Source organism: Oncorhynchus clarkii, chromosome 32 (assembly GCF_045791955.1).
Source record: "Oncorhynchus clarkii lewisi isolate Uvic-CL-2024 chromosome 32, UVic_Ocla_1.0, whole genome shotgun sequence".
NCBI lineage: Eukaryota > Metazoa > Chordata > Actinopteri > Salmoniformes > Salmonidae > Oncorhynchus > Oncorhynchus clarkii.
The window spans coordinates 31,117,151-31,137,129 of record NC_092178.1 but is presented as its reverse complement, the minus strand read 5'-3'; the positions used below and the strand labels follow the sequence as shown (position 1 = coordinate 31,137,129).

The 19,979-nt window shown below is 42.1% G+C and overlaps 1 long non-coding RNA gene across 1 annotated transcript; it reads left to right on the top strand.

Moving 5' to 3' along the window:
• Positions 1–1,599: 1,599 nt before the first annotated feature.
• LOC139392415 (uncharacterized) lies at positions 1,600–18,526 on the top strand. The gene is made up of 3 exons (XR_011629668.1): positions 1,600–1,840; positions 6,402–6,560; positions 14,676–18,526. It is a non-coding gene; the product is annotated as an uncharacterized lncRNA (long non-coding RNA).
• The last annotated feature ends 1,453 nt before the right edge of the window (positions 18,527–19,979 follow it).

Genomic DNA, 19,979 nt, shown 5'->3' with positions numbered 1-19,979 from the left:
ATGTGCCTTACTAGTGGAGGTAGCTGAGATGCCTTTGGATATACAGTACCAGTCATGTTTTGACACACCTACTCATTCAAGGGTTTTTCTTTACTTTTACTATTTTCTACATTGTAGGATGCCAAAAGTGTGCAAAGCTGTCATCAAAGCAAAGGATGGCTACTTTGAAAAAACTCAAATCTAAAATATATTTTGATTTATTTAACACTTTTTTGGTTACTACATGATTGCATATGTGTTATTTCATAGTTTTGATGTCTTCACTATTAATCTACAATGTAGAAAATAGTAAAAATAAAGAAAAACCCTGGAATGAGTTGGTGTGTCCAAACTTTTGACTGGTACTGTACGGCATTAAAACATTGTCATTAGCTTATTGGGTTAGGTTGAAAGGCTGTGAGGTTGTGCATCCCACTGCTACTGTTCTAGATGACTGTTGGGAATATACTAGTAGGCAAAGCAGTGGTTTTGGTTGGACAGTTGGAAAGCTTGCTGATGAGAAGTGGTTTGAGGGAGTTGGAAGATGGCCCTTCTGTGGGGATAGGGGACATTCCTCCATGGTTACTCTCAGATCCTGTTGTTGATCTAACCTCGGTAGACCAAAATAAAGATAGGTCAGAAGTCAGTGATATAGGGAAACAGGTTGACAATTACATTGGTAGAAGTTATGTTTTTTTACTGCTTTTCCAGATAGTGGGCGCATAAGAGCAGTTATTTACATTCCTTGATTTGATGTTAATATATGTAGAAGAGTAACAGATTAACTTTCAGTATACTCAGTTGAACTGTTGGTGATAGTAGTTGCCCTCCAGTGGGTGGAGGATGTACAACATGTTGGAATTATAGTATGCTCAGATTCTCTGTCATATTTGAATAGTTTATCATCTGGTAAATCTAATAGGATTGATCTACTATTGGAGGTATTCATGTTATTATGGAGAATTGAGAGACTGGGTGTAGTAGTGAGATTGTGCTGGGTCCCAGCACATTCGGGTGTGGAAGGGAATGAAGTTGTATACCATTTGGACAAAATAGCTTTGAAACAAGATATAATTTACATGAATGTTCCACTGGGTTGAAGTGAGGCCAAATGTAAGATCAGAGCCATTTTGATAGATGTGTGGCAGAAGAGATGGGACTCTGAGCCCAAAGACAGGTATTTATATGTCCTCCAAAGAAAGGTCGGTGAACCAAAATTCAAAGGTCCGATTAGGAAGGAAGAGGTGGTGTTTGCTCGATTAGGACATTGTACATTAAACTCGTTATTACATCTGGTTGGCAAGCATGTTAATGTGTTTTGTCTGGAGTTTATGGTGGATTGAAACAGTGGAGCATGTGCTATATTGTTGTAAGTGTGTTGAAGAGAGGGAAAGATTGAAGTGTAGGGTCATTGAGGTTGGAAGGGATTTGGGGGAGGGTCTATTAGAAGTTAGTAGGGCTGTTTTTTATGTTATACTTCTGAGTTAGGTAGGAGGATTTAGAAATTTTGTAAACCGTGATTGACCACACACTCCAGCACAGTAGGTGTCGGCATGCGCCTTGTTTGCGGACTACCATTATATCATAGAAGAAGCCGTGTCGTCTGCCGAAAACTCACGCGAAGAAGAAGCTGCACGTTAACGTGATAGTGTAGTTGCAGAGAATTTGTGACTACGTTTTGGACCGTAGCTCTGGCCACAACAATATAGCCGAAATTGATTGATTATATTATGGAAAGCGACACCGAGATGGAGGACTTCGATAGCAGCGAGGAGGGAAGCAATTGGTCTGATGATAGTTACTTTGCAGACGAAGACTTCAGCTTCGACTATCAGGAGGGAGTGGATCCACACGAGGACGCGTAAGTAGGAATAATCACTCCCAGAGCGCATACTGTACCCAGTCACCACACCGGGGTGCCGAAATCTCACCGAATCCGTCAGAACCATTTTACCACAGATAGAATAATAAGAGATTTTACCCGATCTATACATGTGAAAGCATCCGCTTGGCAATTTCCACTGGAAGCCAGTGGGGAAATCAATAAGGCCGCTGAAATTCTGCACATTTTCTAATCGATTAAACATTTGATGCCAATACAACTTTCTGTTCCCAAAACTATAATCTGTTACGAACAGTGTGGACTAAATTTTGTAGATTTGACCCGTTGCCGTTGTTTAGTGTCGCGCAATGGCAAATTGAGTTATTGCACACTTCAAAGTAGGCGTTCCCTAACAGAAATATGCAAACGTTTGTTAGAACGCGCCAATAGGATCTCGCTAGCTCGTGCTTGACTCTGCCCACCTCCTTGCCTGTTCTGCCCACTAGGATGAATTTATTCACATTGGAAACGACAAACCATCTTGAGTAGGTGTGTCCAATATTTTGCTGGTACTGTACATCCAAGGGAGATGTGCTTCCCTTGGAAGACCTGGAGAAAGAATTCCAACAGTCAACCATTTATGTTTGAGTCGTTGTGTGTATGTATAGCTTGGTAATGTTAGCCAATTTGTCAGGCAATGTTTTTTTTGCATTGTCACTAAAGGATGGTCTGCAATTATGCAGGAATTTTGCAAACGCCTTCCCATTCAATCAATAAATCAAATGTATTTATAAAGCTCTTCTTACATCAGCTGATGTCACAAAGTGCTGTACAGAAACCCATCCTAAAACCCCAAACAGCAAGCAATGCAGGTGTAGAAGCATGGTGGCCAGGAAAAACTCCCTAGAAAGGCTGGAACCTAGGAAGAAACCTAGAGAGGAACCAGGCTATGAGGGGTGGCCAGTCCTCTTCTGGCTGTGCCGGGTGGAGATTATAACAGAACATGGCCAAGATGTTAAAATGGTCATAGGTGACCAGCAGGGTCAAATAATAATAATCACAGTGGTTGTAGAGGGTGCAATAGGTCAGCACCTCAGGAGTAAATGTCAGTTGGCTTTTCATAGCTGATCATTCAGATTATCTCTACCGCTCCTGCTGTCTCTAGAGAGTTGAAAACAGCAGGTCTGGGACAGGTAGCACGTCCGGTGAACAGGCTAGGGTTCCATAGCCGCAGGCAGAACAGTTGAAACTGGAGCAGCAGCACAACCAGGTGGACTGGGGACAGCAAGGAGTCATCAGGCCAGGTAGTCCTGAGGCATGGTCCGAGGGCTCAGGTCCTCAGAGAAAGAAACAAACAAACAATTAGAGAGAGTGTACTTAAATTCACACAGGACACCTGATAAGACAGGAGAAATTCTCCAGAAAAAAACAGACTGACCCTAGCCCCCCGACACAGGAGGGGTCGGGAGACACTGTGGCCCCGTCCGATCATACCCACGGACAGGGCCAAACCCCACCCACTTTGGTATAACCCCACCCACTTTGCCAAAGCACAGCCCCCACACCACTAGAGGGATATCATTCATAGGACCTACTGAATATATGAGTCTTCAATAAGGACTTGAAAGGTCGAGACCGAGTCTGCATCTTTCACATGGATAGGTAGACCATTCCATAAAAATTGAGCTCTATAGGAGAAAGCCCTGCCTCCAGCTGTTTGCTTAGAAATTCTAGGGACAGTAAGGAGGCCTGCGTCTTGTGACCGTAGCGTACGTGTAGGTATGTACGGCAGGACAAGAATCGGAAAGATGGGTAGGAGTAAGCCCATGTAATGCTTTGTAGGTTAGCAGTAGAACCTTGAAATCAGCCCTTGCCTTAACAGGAAACCAGTGTGGAGAGACTAGCACTGGAGTAATATGATAACATTTTTTGGTTCTAGTTAAGATTCTAGCAGCCGTGCTTAGCACTAACTGAGGTTTATTTAGAGCTTTATCCGGGTAGCCGGAAAGTAGAGCTTTGCCGTAGTCTAACCTATTAGTGACAAAAGCATGGATACATTTTTCTGCATCATTTCTGGACAGAAAGTTTCAGATTTTTGCATTGTTACGTAGATGGAAAAAAAGCTGTCCTTGAAACAGTCTTGATATGTTCGTCAAAAGAGAGTTTAGGGTCCAGAGTAACGCAAAGGTCGTTCAGTTTTATTTGAGACGACTGTACAACCATCAAGATTAATTGTCAGATTCAACAGAAGATCTCTTTGTTTCTTGGGACCTAGAACTTGCATCTATGTTTTGTCTGAGTTTAAAAGTAGAACATTTGCCACCATCCACGTCCTTATGTCTGAAACACAGGTTTCCAGGGAGGGCAATTTTGGGGCTTCACCATGTTTCATCAAAATGTACAGCTGTGTGTCGTCCGCATAGCTGTGAAAGTTAACATTATGTTTCTGAATGACATCACCAAGAGGTAAAATTTATAGGGAAAACAATAGGGGTCCTAAAACAGAGCCTTGAGGAACATCGGAATTTACATTTGATTTGTCAGAGGATAAACCATCTACAGAGACAAACCGATATCTTACAGATAAGATCTAAACCAGGCCAGAACTTGTCCGTGTAGACCAATGTGGGTTTCCAATCTCTCCAAAAGAATGTGGTGATTGATGGTATCAAAAGGTCTAGGAGCACAAGGACAGATGCAGAGCCTCGGTCTGACGCCATTAAAAGGTAATTTAACACCTTCAAGTGCAGCCTCAGTGCTATGATGGGGTCTAAAACCAGACTGAAGTGTTTCCTATACATTGTTTGTCTTCACGAAGGCAGTGAGTTGTTGCGCAACAGCTTTTCCATTTTTTTTGAGAGGAATGGGAGATTTGAAATAGGCCGATAGTTTAAAAAAATATTTTCTAGGTCAAGGTTTGGCTTTTTCAAGAGAGGCTTTATTACTGCCACTTTTAGTGAGTTTGGTATACATCTGGGGGTTATGTTCAACATAGGAGGGCCAAGCACAGGAAGCAGCTCTTTCAGTAGTTTAGTTGGAATAGGGTCCAGTATGCAGCTTGAAGGTTTAGAGGCCATGATTATTTTCATCATTGTGTCAAGAGATGTAGTACTAAAACACTTGAGTGTCTCCCTTGATCCTAGGTCCTGGCAGAGTTGTGCAGACTCAGGACTACTGAGCTTTGGAGAAATACACAGATTTAAAGAGGAGTCCGTAATTAGCTTTCTAATGATCATGATCTTTTCTTCAAAGAAGTTGATGAATTTATCACTGCTGAAGTGAAAGCCATCCTGTCTTGGGGAATGCTGCTTTTTAGTTAGCTTTGCGATAGTATCAAAAATACAATTGGGATTGTTCTTATTTTCCTCAATTAAGTTGGAAAAATAGGATGAACGAGCAGCAGTGAGGGCTCTTCGATACTGCACAGTACTATAATAATTTTGTAATTAATAGTACCCGCGAAACACCAGTCTCAACGTCAACAGTGAAGAGGTGACTCTGTGATGCCATTGGAACACAGGAGTGAGGGTTGCTGATAATGGACCTCTGTACGCCTATGTAGATATTTCATTAAAAGTCTGCCGTTTCCATCTACAATAGTCATTTACAACATTAACAATGTCTACACTGTATTTCTGATCAATTTGATGTTATTTCAATGGACAAAAAATGTGCTTTTCTTTAAAAAACAAGGATATTTCTAAGTGACCCCAAACTTTTGAACGGTAGTGTATATTTTGCTCAAATATACGTTTTGTACTTTAGTGTGTGTACTTTAGTGTATTTATACCTGGAATATCGCTTTTCAACAGGAAAAGTAAAAACATCGCTGGAGTCTGGAATTTAACCAGGGTCTGTAGTGACGCCTCTAATGCTGAGATGCAGTGCCTTAAACCGCTACGCCACTCAGGAGCCACATTTAAAAGAAGACAGACTGCGGATCTGACTTTTCTGGACCCCGCTTCCCGGCGGCTGGGGCTTTTGCGCATGTGCAGGATTCTCTACTTTGCACATATTCTCTGCACTTTCCATAGAGAATCTCTCTAATTTCTCTCATTCAATTGCGATTCGTGAATGACGATTATTCCAATTTTTCTGGTGAAACATGCAGCATCTGCATATCAACCAGATGATGTTAATAAACTGTAGCATTGTCTACCTGTATTTAGTTTAAATCAAAGCACATATTTTGCCTAGTGGAGTAAAGGATCCTGCACATGCGCAGAGGCTTCGGGAGCTTTAGCAGTCGGAGGAAAGGTCCGGAAAAGTTGGATCGGCAGCCACTCCATTAAAAAGATCTGAAATCAAAATGACATACTTTGAAACTGAATTCTCATTTCTCAGAATTATTTTATTTTTTATATTTTTTAAAACTATTTGACAGGCATATTCCTCAGTTTGTAAACCTAACAGATTGATCTTAGACGGTGGGTGTCGGCCACATTGAATTGACATGAAATGTTGATGTGTGAATGTTGAACCATGTAGACGACCGCAGTAGGAGATGGTAAATTAATTGTGTTCTGTTGTCTAGTCCTAAGTAATAGTGTTGACTCAGTGAATTGCATTATTGTACACATGTTCATATTTATCTTCATAGTCTTGATTGGGAAGAGGACTCAAATGAATCAGCAGGTGACACACCACCCAGAGTCACACCAAGGAAAGAGAGCCAATCTGAGAGCGGGGTAAAGTGTTCTGATTCTCCAGAAGAACCATGGGTACCATGCAAAGGTTCACAGTCAACAAGAACATCAAGGTATTTACCAACTTTCATAATCCATCAGTGTTTCCGCTATAGTCCTTTAGCTGCAGTCATCGATATTTGACCCGCTGTATTTTTCTATTATCAAGACACCTGCTGGTAACTCTTAACTTGTTAGGACAGGTCATGAGGTGTCCTAAGTATCTGTAGACTAGGTGTGACTCTTATGACTAAAGAGACTTCATGCATAGTTTTTATTTTTACCCATAAGAGTAGGAGTAAAATGTCTATTCTCAGCACTTACAACCAAAAATCTGAATTGGCCTGCCTGTGTAAATGAAGCCTAACAAATCTGAGGCCAAATTCAGCCTTAGATGTCTTAGAGACAATATGCCTATAGAAAGTCTACACCCCCATTCAACATTTCACCGTTTGTTGCCTAATAGCCTGGAATTAAAATACATTAAAATAGTTAAAAAATAATAATAATAAATCGCACACCAAGTTAATTGGCCTACAACTGTGTTAAATTGTAGTGATTCACATTATTTCAGCAGTTCCTGTATGTTCCTTCTGCTGGGTAGGTGAATTGCAAAACAAACAGTCAACCATGAGCACCAAGGAGCTTTTAATATAACTCCAGGACAAAGTGGTGGAAAGGCACAGGTTCCTTGAATATCACTTGGAGCACGGTCAAAATGACTATTAATAAATGGAAGGTGTATGGCACCACCAAGACCCTGCGTAGATCAGTCCATGCCTCCAAACTGGATGACAGAGCAAGTAGGAAACTGATCAGATAGACTACCAAGAGTCCAACGGCAACTTTATAAGAGCTTCAGGCTTTTATGGCCAAGATTGGTCACAATGTGCATGTCAAATCAAATTTTGTTGGTCACATACATGTATTTAGCAGATGTTATTGCGGGTGTAGCGAAATGCTTGTGTTCTTAGCTCCAATAGTGCAGTAGTATCTAACAATACACACATCTAAAAGTAAAATAATGGAATTATGAAATATATAAATATTATATTGAGCAATGCCAGTGGCATTGACTAAAATACAGTAGAATAGAATACAGTATATACATATGAGATGAGTAAAGCAGTACGTAAACATATTAAAGTGACTAGTGTTCCATTATTAAAGTGGCCAGTGATTCCAACTCTATGTATATAGGGCAGCAGCCTCTAAGGTGCAGGGTTACATAACCGGGTAGAAGCTGGCAAGTGAAGGCTGTTTAACAGTCTGATTGTCTTGAGATAGAAGCTGTTTTTCAGTCTCTCGGTCCCAGCTTTGATGCATCTGTACTAACCTCACCTTCTAGATGATAGTGGGGTGAACAGGCTGTGGCTCGGGTGGTTGATGTCCTTGATGATCTTTTTGGCCTTCCTGTGACATCTGGTGCTGTAGGTGTCCTGGAGGACAGGTAGTTTGCCCCTGGTGATGCGTTGGGCAAACTGTACCATCCGTTGCGGGTGGTGCAGTTGCCGTACCAGGCAGTGATTCAGCCTGACAGGATGCTATCAATTGTGCATCTGTAAAAGTTTTAGGGGCCTAGCCAAATTTCTTCAACCTTGTGATTTGTAGAGGTGCTGTTGCATCTTCTTCACCACACTGTCTGTGTGGGCGGACCATTTCAGATTGTCAGTGACGTGTACGCAGAGGAACTTGAAGCTTTCCACCTTCTCCACTGCGGTCCCGTCGATGTGGATAGGAGCGTGCTCCCTCTGCTGTTTCCTGAAGTCCCCGATCAGCTCCTTTTGTTTTGTTGACGTTCAGAGGTTATTTTCCTTGCCCCACTCTGCCAGGGCCCTCACCTCCTCCCTGTAGGCTGTCTCGTCATTGTTGGTAATCAGGCCTACTACTTTTGTGTCGTCTGCAAACTTGATTGAGTTGGAGGCGTGCGTGGCCACGCAGTCATGGGTGAACAGGGAGTACAGGAGGGGGCTGATCACACACCCTTGTGGGGCCCCTGTGTTGAGGATCAGCGAAGTGGAGGCGTTGTTTCCTACCTTCACCACCTGGGGGTGGCCCATCTGCGCAGGGTGGGGTTCAGACCCAGGGCCTGGAGCATAATAATGAGCTTGGAGGATACTTTGGTGTTGAATGCTGAGCTATAGTCAATGAACAGCATTCTTACATAGGTATTCCTCTTGTCCAGTGCGATGGCGATTGCATCGTCTGTGGCTCTATTGGGGCGGTAAGCAAATTGAAATGGGTCTAGGGTGTATGGTAGAGGTGATATGATCCTTAACTAGCCTCTCAAAGCACTTCATGATGACAAAAGTGAGTGCTATGGGGCAATAGTCATTTAGTTCAGTTACCTTTGCTTTCTTGGGTACAGGAACAATGGTGGACATCTTGAAGCAAGTGGGGACAGCAGACTGGGATAGGGAGAGATTGAATATGTCCGTAAACATTAGTGATTTCTGTCCGATACCGATATCCAATATTTTCCTTGCCCCAAAAACAACGGTACCGATAACCTATATTTAAAATTTTAGCAGCCTTTTTATACATTCTAGTACAGTTAAATAGTTAAAACGCATACATTGACGCAGTGGTCTAAGGCACTGCATCTTAGTGCAAGAGGCATCACTACAGTCTCTGGTTAGAATCCAGGCTGTATCACATCCGGCAGTGATTGGGAGTCCCATAGGACGGCGCTCAATTGGCCCGTCAGCGTCCGGTGTAGGCCGTCATTGTAAATATGAATTTGTTCTTAACTGACTTGCCTAGTTAAATAAAGGTTACACACACCACACTGACCAAAAAGTTATTTTGTTGGCATTTACATATGTCCCCATTACCAGTAAAACATCATCAAAACCTATTTCTTTCACGTATTTGCTGTGCTGTTTCGTTGTTCAGTCATTTCATTCTCAACCAGGATTTCTATGGAACGCCGTTTGGGTCTTTGCATGTCAAAAAAGATACACGTCAAATAACACTTTGTCATGTCAAATAAGCTTGTTGACCAATCAAGACCTGAATATGACTGCAAGTCACATAATAATTGAACGTGTTCAATATTTTTTTACGTAGTTATTACACAATCACTCGTGTTTCATTTGTCACAACAATTAATCGATACGTATGCTTTGATGCTGGTAATGTTGTCTCGCGCACCGTGCTGATCATTTAAATAAAAGCTAGCTAGCTCATGGATGCAAACAATGTTCTTCCCAAAAAACATAGCAAAATTACATCTGTTTCAGTAGCTATAGTTAGCTAGCTAACTGTATAGCTAGGTGTCATCCTCTAAAATTAACCCTAATTTATAAGACAGTTCTTATTTGATAAATGGTGGCGGGACCCATCTATGTGAAGCTAGCCACAATAAGGATTATCTTATCTTTTGTTGGCATTTTTAGCTAATATCGTCCGATTCCTATATGTTCACCGATATGTCGTGCATCACTAGTAAACACTCCAGCCAGCTGGTCTGCGCATGCTCTGAAGACGAGGCTAGGGATGCCGTCTGGGCCGGCAACCTTGCGAGGGTTAATACGCTTAAATGTCTTACTCACGTCGACCACCGAGAAGGAGAGCCCACAGTCCTTGTTAGCGGGCAGTTGCACGGCGTTATCCTCCAAGCGGGCGAAGGTGTTTAGCTTGTCCGGAAGCAAGACGTCAGTGTCCGCAACATGGCTGGTTTCCCCTTTGTAGTCCGTGATTGTCTGTAGACCCTGCCACATATGTCTCGTGTCTGAGCCAATGAATTGCGACGCCACTTTGTCTCTGTACTAATGTTTTGCCTGTTTGATTGCCTTTACGGAGGGAATAACTACACTGTTTGTATTCGGCCGTATTCCCAGTCACCTTGACATGGTTAAATGCGGTGGTTCGCCCTTTCAGTTTTACGCGAATGCTGCCATCTATCCATGGTTTCTGGTTTGGGTAGGTTCTAATAGTCACATTGTACCCAATCACCTATACGGTGACTGAGTTCATCAGAAAGTGTATCTGTGTATCTGTCAATGTTATTCTCGGAGGCTACCCGGAACATATCCCAGTCCACGTGATCAAAACAATCTTGAAGCATAGATTCCGATTGGTCAGACCAGCGTTGAAAATACCTTAGCAGGGGTACTTCCTCTGAGTTTCTGCCTATAGGAAGGGAGGAGTAAAATGTAGTTGTGATCAGATTTGCCAAATGGAGGGCGGGGGAGGGCCTTGTAGGCATTTCGAAAAGTTGAGTAGCAGTGTTTTTACAGAGCGAATACTACTGTCAATGTGTTGGTTGAACTTGGGGAGTGTTTTCCTCAAATTTGCTTTTTTAAATTCTCCAGCTACAATAAATCGGGATATGTGATATGCCTCGGATATGTGGTTTTCAGTTTGTATAAAGTCCAGTGGAGTTCTTTGAGGGCTGTTGTGGTATCAGCTTGAGGGGGAATATACACGGCTGTGACTATAACCAAAGATAATTATCTTGGGAGGTAATATGGTCGGCATTTGATTGTGAGGTATTCTAGGTCGGATGAACAAAAGGACTGTATGTTGTCACAAACACACCATAGTAGTTAATCGTGAAACATACACCCCCTACCTTTCTTCTTTCCGGTGAGTTCTTTATTCCTGTCTGCGCAATGTACAGAGAATCCAGCTGGCTGAATGGATGGAGACAGTATGTCCCGATGAAACTCTGTTTCAAGGAAACATGGCTATGTTACAATCCCTGATGTCTCTCTGGAAGGAGATCCTCACCCTGAGCTCGTCTGCTTTATTATCCAGAGAGTGAACATTAGCGAGTAATATACTCGGAAGTGGTGGATGGTGTGCGCTAGGGCTGGGCGATATGGCCAAAATCTCATATCCCAATATAGGTCATTTCATGTCCCGATAACGGCACGTATCACGATATACACATTTTCTGTAAATTCTATGAATAAATAGTTTATATAAAATTACCATGTGTAAAGGCCTATTTCTTATTACATTTGGTACCTTGGGTCGAGTGTTAGCACAAACTCACGTAACCGCCGCCATGTCTTTGCAGATGTAAGTTGTAACACCAGCTGTTATCTCCTATCTTCGTGATTCTTTGCCATATGGTGTGCCGTGGGCAAAAGCCTCTTGCAACGTCTGAGTCAGAGGTTTGTTTTGAGCACTTGACTGTACTTTTTGGAGTCTCATCCGTAGACTCTCTCCGTACTGTTTCACATGATTCTTTCATAGGTGGTAAAATAGGTTAGTGGTGTTTTGAGCCTGTTGTCTGGACCGGCCTGCGGCATATTTTGCAGAGGACTGTTTTCTGGTCCGTGTCAGACTTTTCATATCCAAACCATGTCCATGTGACCGAAGTATCCCCTCTTTTAGGTACGGTCTCCGTGCTCTGTGTCACGTTCACTCTCCTCCATGTTTGTTTGTGTTGCAAATTTCCTTCCACACGACACGTTGACAAAATAAGTGTGATTTGCGACACAACAAAATAAACGATAGAAAAACATCTATCGTCACACGATATACAGTTGAAGTCAGAAGTTTACATACACCTTAGCCAAGTACATTTGAACTAAGTTTTTCACAATTTCTGACATTTAATCCTAGTAAAAATTCTTAGGTCAGTTAGGATCACCACTTTATTTTAAGAATGTGAAATGTCAGAATAATAGTAGTGATTTATTGCAGCTTTTATTTCTTTCATCACATTCCCAGTGGGTCAGAAGTTTAGATGCATTGCATTTAAATTGTTTAGCTTGGGTCAAACATTTCGGGTAGCCTTCCACAAGCTTCCCACAATAAGTTGGGTGAATTTTGGCCCATTCCTCCTGACAGAGCTGGTGTAACTGAGTCAGGTTTGTAGGATTCCTTGCTCGCACACACTTTTTCAGTTCTGCCCACAAATGTTTAATAGGATCGATGTCAGGGCTTTGTGATGGCCACTCCAATACCTTGACTTTGTTGTCCTTAAGCCATTTTGCCACAACTTTAGAAGTATGCTTGGGGTCATTGTCCATTTGGAAGACCCATTTGAGACCAAGATTTAACTTGTGATGTTGCTTCAATATGCCATCTATTTTGTGAAGTGCACCAGTCCCTCCTGCAGCAAAGCACCCCTACAACATGATGCTGCCACCCCTGTGCTTCACGGTTGGGATGGTGTTCTTCGGCTTGCAAGCCTTCCCTTTTTCCTCATGGTCATTATGGCCAAACACTTTTTGGAGAAATGTAGAACTATGATCTTTGTCCCCATGTGCAGTTGCAAACCGTAGTCTGGCTTTCTTATGGCGGTTTGAGCAGTGGCTTCTACCTTGCTGAGAGGACTTTCAGGTTATGTCGATATAGGACTTGTTTTATTGTGGATATAGATACTTTTGTACCTGTTTCCTCCAGCATCTTCACAAGGTCCTTTGCCGTTGTTTTGGGATTGATTTGCACTTTTCGCACCAAAGTACGTTCATCTCTAGGAGACAGAACGCATCTCCTTCCTGAGCTGTATGACGGCTGCATGGTCCCATGGTGTTTATATTTGCGTACTATTGTTTGTACAGATGAACGTGGTACCTTCAGGTGTTTGGAAATTGCTCCCAAGTATGAACCAGACTGGTGGAGGTCTACAATTTTTTTTTTCTGAGGTCTTGGCTGATTTCTTTTGATTTTCCCATGATGTCAAGCAAAGAGGCACGGCGTTTGAAGGTAGGCCTTGAAATACATCCACAGGTACACATCCAATTGACTCAAATTATGTTAATTAGCCTATAAGAACCTTCTAAAGCCATGACACCATTTTCTGGAAATTTCCAAGTTGTTTAAAGGCACTGTTAACTTAGTGTATGTAAACTTCTGACCCACTGGAATTGTGATACAGTGAAATAATCTGTCTTAACAATTGCTGGAAAAAATGTCTTGTCATGCATAAAGTAGATGTCCTAACCAACTTGCCAAAACTAGTTTGTTAACAAAAAAATTGTGGAGTGGTTGAAAAACAAGTTTTAATGACTCCAACCTAAGTGTATGTAAACTTCCGACTTCAACTGTATATCTTCCAGCCCTAGTGTGCGCGCCTCTTGAGTCGACCAAAAGTCCACTCCGAATTCCTCTTCTCCACCGGCTGTGTTTTGGAGCAGCCTCTGAAATAAGTTCAAATGCCATGGGGGGTACGAACCAAGCATCCAATTCGGAAAAGTCGTATTCTTGGTCGTAATGCTGGTGAGTTACCACCGCTCTGATATTACATACAGCCGGAAATAACTTTTGGATAACACCCCAAAATTTGGGCTAATATTGTAAAAAATAACACAACTAAATACTGCAAAGTTGCTTAGGAGCTAGAAGCAGAGCTACCATATCTGTCGGCGCCATCTTACATGTATCATGTGACAACATTATCCCAAGCACCCCACAAATCTGGCATGTAGGGTGACAAGAAGGAAGCCATTACTCAAGAAAGCCTTGAATACCATTTGAATTATGCAAAAAAACACTGGCGTTTCTGTAGCCATTTGGCAAAAAGTTTTGTTGTCTGACTAAACTAAAATTGAACTTGTGCAAAAAAAAATGCAAAGCCTTACAGCACCATCCCTACTGTGAAGCATGCTGGTGGCAGCATCGTGTTGTGGGGATGTTACTCACCAGGATAATGAATGGAGCAAGAGAAGTCCTTGAGGAAAACCTGCTGCCCTCAGCAAGAAAGCTGAAGTTTACCTTTCAGCATGACAACGACCCGAAGCACACAGCCAAAGTTAGTGGAGTGGCTCAGGAATAAAAAGGTAAATGTCCATGAGTGCCCCAGTCAGAGCCCCGACCTAAATCAAATCAAAAATGTGCTGTCCATCAACGCTCCCAAGGAACTTGACAGAGCTTGAACAGTTTTGTAAAAAATAATACATTGCCAAATCTAGGTGTGCAAAGTTGGTAGAGACCTTTCCCAACAGACTCACAGCTGTAACTGCTGCCAAAAGTGTGGAGTATGGTGTGTAGATAAGTGGGAGAAATCCCTATTTAAATGCATGAATCTCTGAGGCACTTACAACAAAATTTGAAAAAAGTTAGTGGGTGTAGACTTTCTATAAGCACTGTGTAGCTAGTTCTTGTCTTTTTAACCTTCAAGTTTTAAAGTGAATTGAAGTCCAATACCAATGGCATAGCTGTCGCTCAATTGGAAGTGTTGTGCAAAACATGTTTGCTGAATTGATAATTACTAATGTTTATTTTCATAGTGTTAAAACGGATGAAGATGAAGCCCCACTGCTGAGCACCTTGCATCCAGACCAACAGCGTAGCCCGTCAGTGAATTTGTCAACAAAGACCTATTCTCCACGTAAAAGAGTGCCGGCCTCACCCTCATTAAAGTCCAAAGTACCACGTCTCTCAACCCCAAGAAAAAACTCTCGCTTACCACACAGAACAACCGAGTCAGATCAGCCATGGAAAACAGAGGAACACACTGATGAGGGTCCTCAACCTTTGAGATTTTGTCCAAGCAGACCTCCTGGACCTCAAGTAGATCCCTCAGCCATGTACTCACCGTTAGACTTATTTCAAATGTTTTTTACAAAAGTCACAGTCAGAACCCTCTGCGACAATACAAATAGACAGGCGGCTAGAAACATTGGTAGGGGCAAAAAGTTTAAGTGGATAGATATAACTGTGAAGGAGTTTTACAAATTCATTGGATTGGTCTTCTTTACTGCTCTGGTTAAGACAAGAGCTATCAGTGATTACTGGATAACAAACTCCATCTTCTCGATTCCGTTTCCAGCTACTGTGATGAACAGGGATAGATACAGAATCATATCATGGAACATTCACATGAGTGATCCTGATGAGGATGCTGTCAATGACAGTAAAAAGGGCACTCCTGAATATGATAGGCTATTTCGGCTCAAACCATTAATGAATGACATTCGTCATGCCTGCATGTCCTGTTTCCACCCACATAGAAACCTGGCGGTAGATGAACGGATGGTGGCATCAAAAGCAAGAAATGGTTTGATTGAATATATCAAGTCAAAGCCCACTAAATTTGGCTTTAAGATTTTTGTGTTAGCTGACTCCAGCAATGGCTATACAGTGGACTATGCTGTGTATATCGGCAAAAACACGTTTCCCATTGGCTTTGGAATTTGTCACGATTCAGTGATGTCCCTCGTAAGGCCCTCTGTTCTTGGCTCAGGTTACCACGTGTATCTTGACAACTACTTCTCCAGCCCAAAATTATTCAAGGACTTATTTGATATGAAAATGGGAGCATGTGGTACCATGAGGGAAGGCAGATTGGGCTTCCCAAGATCAGAAGAAAATGCGCTGACCAAGAAATCCCCAAGAGGATCTTTACGGTGGATAAGGGAGGGCTCCCTGCTCTTTGTGAAGTGGAAGGATGCCCGGGAAGTGTCAATGGGTACCACCATTCATCAAGCGTATGGAGGGGAGACAATAAAAAGGAAACGCAAGAATAAGGATGGCAAATGGTCTCACGAGTCAATTCCAGTACCCACCCCAATTCTAGAATACAATAAAAACATGGGAGGTGTTGACTTATCTGACCAACTGATTACTTACTTCTCAGCCCACCGCAAAACAATGAAGTGGTACCGAACATTGTTCTACCATTTTGTGGACATAGCGACTACTAACAGCTACATCATTCACAAGGATCTGTGTAAAGTGAACAAGATGCAGCCCATGACCCACAAAGAATTCACACAAGCGCTCGTGGCCCAGCTCTGCGAGGTGTCCATTGAGACTCAGTCCAAGCCGACGAACACTGGACATACACCTGTCCCGATCAAGCCTGTGGCAGACAAAAGCAAGAGAAGTTCTGCAGGACGAAAGCGCTGCGAACTCTGCAAGAAATCGGGACACTCCAAAGACACTCCCTGGAAGTGCAATGAGTGTGGCGTACCACTCTGTGTCATTCCAGACAGAAATTGCTTTCATGATTGGCACAACCTTGAGGGAATGGCCCCAGTTGAGTATCAGTCTTCGGACTCTTGAGTAAAGCTGTAAGACTTGTGCAGCTGTATCCTATCCATCACAGATGAGGAGTGCTGTTGGATCTGTGCCTTATTGCACATTTTAGTGTATTTAAACAAAATGCTGCTCTTTTTCTATTTTGACTTTTGATAGGAGTAATACTTTTGTGTTGTTTTTCCAAGATAATGGATATCAGGCCAAAAATGTGTCAATAGGGAAAGGTTAAATGCAGCGGGGAGAGCAAGTATTTGATACACTGCCGATTTTGCAGTTTTTCCTACTTACAAAGCATGTAGAGGTCTGTAATTTTTATCATAGGTACACTTCAACTGTGAGAGACGGAATCTAAAAATCCAGAAAATCACATTGTATGATTTTTAAGTAATTAATTAGCATTTTATTGCATGACATAAGTATTTGATACATCAGAAATGCAGAACTTAATATTTGGTACAGAAACCTTTTGCAATTACAGAGATCATACGTTTCCTGTAGCTCTTGACCAGGTCTATCAAATACAGCAGTATATCAAATACTTATTCTCCCCACTGTATATGGTTTTTGGGATGTACTATTTGTAAATAACTTGTGTTATTAACTTCTGCTGTTTTTCTTCAGCAATATTGTGTTCTGGTATTCTAGTGTGTCATTAAATCCTGCATGACTGTGCACACACCTTCACACCATTGCCTTCCGTTTGATCACAATTATCTTTATCAGATTACATGGCCTGACTTTTTCCACTCTTATGTAATAGCTCAATTTGAGTCAAGTGAAGGTGTTTTAAAATGTACTGTACTGGTCAATGATGTGGAGTTTAAACAAATTGCAACCTAATGGCTCATAATGTGGTGAGGCTACTATGACTAACGATGTATTTTCAGATGTGAAAGAATCAACCTCAAAATAACCCAGCTTTTCTCCCTCTGTTTTACTGTCATCATTTTTTTTTATGTACTTCATGCAAGAGTAGTTATTACAAGAAACTTCCTCTACGATGAACCAACCTTGTATATTATTTGTTGAGTTTCTCTTTTATACTGTGTAGTAATGGTTATTTTGTTTTACCAAAAAGGTTCTACTCCAAAATACCACTCCACCCGCGTGCACGCTTGCACGTAGATCAACGGAGTGAAGCTTGTAAGTAAGCCTTTGGGAATCCCTGTTGTCTGATGCATGCCGTTTGGTGCTACGCAGACCCGGTGGCGATCGCGAGACAGAGGGAGTTTTGATGTAGAACGTTTGCCTGATGAAGTCATGCTAGAAGGGAGATTCTGAGGTGTGGGAAGTGTGCAGGAGGCTATGGGTACAGCCATCACTGGTACAGAGAGACCGGAACAGTTTGTGCTTTAGTAAGGTTGGCTTCTTGGAGTTTATTGCCATGGTCATTAATTGTACCACACAGATGGAAAGGAAATACCAAAAGATTGAATTGGTGGTAGCAGCAGCAGTAGAGAAGTTATTGGGTATCAGAGATTTTAGTGCAGAAGAGCTAAAGGTGGTTTTGAGAGAAGGGTGTAGGATCTGTTGGGGCCAAAGTAGTGGGAAGGGGTGCTGGGGTGTGTTGGGGATAGTGGTATTGTGTGTGTGTGTATATATAAGGGCTGTTAGATGGTGGTACAATTCCTTGTATGTAATATTTTACAAATGTGCAATGCACTTATCAAACTGAAAGGCAGCAATATGCAACAATGCGTCTAGTCTGCTGGAAAGCCACACGAAGAAAACAGAAATAGGAAAAAATAATAATCAAGATTACCGTTCTCCTAGCAGCAGGATATTATGCTGGCAGCACAAGCGCGGTTTTCTTTATTCCAAAATAAGAGTCCCCTGAAAAGACATGTTAAACTTGGGGAATATCGAGTGCAGTGCAGTAGAACGTTTTATCCAAAACATTGCTACCACCTTTGGAAAAAATAAGTTGATCATTTGTTGAATTCATATCATTTCTTTAAAAAGTGAACACAAACACTGGTATGTCGTGTATTCTATATTTAAAGAAATACACTTTTGATAAAACACATGTTATTGGAATTACTCAATAGATACTGCAACATTTTTATTGGTCTCTGTATTAAATGGGTTTAATACAGAGTGCTGCTGGTGACTCCTTATTCCATTCACTGCAGTGCAATACATGGTACGTTATATGGGATACTTGTAAAGCACTTTACTACTGGTCTCATAAATTGGGGTGGGAAATACTCAGAAAAATGGTTAGTTTTGACATTGCCTGCTGCTGGCTTTTCACTCCGCCCCCACCATAGCCCCAATAAAATAAATAAACGGTACATGGGATACTTAATAGCTTGTAGAGAGAACTTATCTACCTGTCTCCGATACAGTGGGGTGGGATATACTCAGTAGGCTCTCTACTAACCAAATGTGTAGTTTTTCAACTAATAGTTGAACCAAGTCCTATTTCAGACAGGTAGAAAAGGACGCTATGCAAGTCGATATGTGTCCCATGTAGTCTATTACAGTGTATTGTATTGAGGACTATGGAGGGCAGGGTTCCCACGGGTCCTTGAAATCCTTGAAAGTTTGGGAATTTGAGAGAAAATAAATCAAGGCCTTGAAAGTTTTTGGAAATAGACATGGGTTGTTGAAAGTGCTTGAATTTATATATTTTGTACAAGAATAGAAATTGAAGTTCTTTAGATTTAAATAAACAAAACAACTTAACATCAGTAATAGGCTACGCCGCTGTCTGTGCGTCCTTGTTTCATGAGCCACCTGCCTCGGAGAGAGTGCGACGGTCACGTGCGTGCAAGAGTGATTGAAGTCGAATAAATCAGGTTAAACAGCTCAAGCTAACGTTAAGTGAAGCTTCAGCTATGCCTGGAAAATGTAAATTCCTCGACTCGTAGCTCACCAAAAACTGGCTTGTTAAAGAACCGCGGTTCCGCGATGCAGGCTCTGCATCGCCTGCAGAAAATCAATTAAAGTACACGCCATGGGCGAAGCAGCTCTGACGAGCTACGCTGCTAGAGCATCACACAGGCAGTGTTGCCAACTTAATGACTTTGTCGCTATATTTAGTGAGTATTCAGATCCCTCTAGCGACACATTTTTTTTTTGAAAATCGACTAGCGACTTTTCCTGATGTTATTGGAGACTGACGTGGAAGCATGTATAGTTCTTACTCTTCTCAACGAGCAGCGGATGCTACCGTGGTCCCCACCCCCGTCCCAAAACACTCACAGGCGGCCCAGTCCTCGCGCAGCAATCCCTCCCAGCTGCAGTCAGAGTTTACCCCTCTGCGCCCAGACTGCAAATGAATCGCGCATATGGGAAGCCGCCGCTGGCTGATCCTGCCCTGGCTTACATTCAGGGAGGGATGTAAATGTAAAATGTTCTTTGTCTAAAATAAATCACTGCATTTGACTCACACAGCCTTAGTCACTTACTCACCTTGTCCACTGTGTGTGTGCCTCTGTTACATAAGCTACACAGCTAGCTGGCTAGCTCATCATGTCCCAGTCTAAACTGTACACTCAAAAATACAGAAAGGAGTGGGAATCAAACCCTGAATTCAAAGGCTGGTA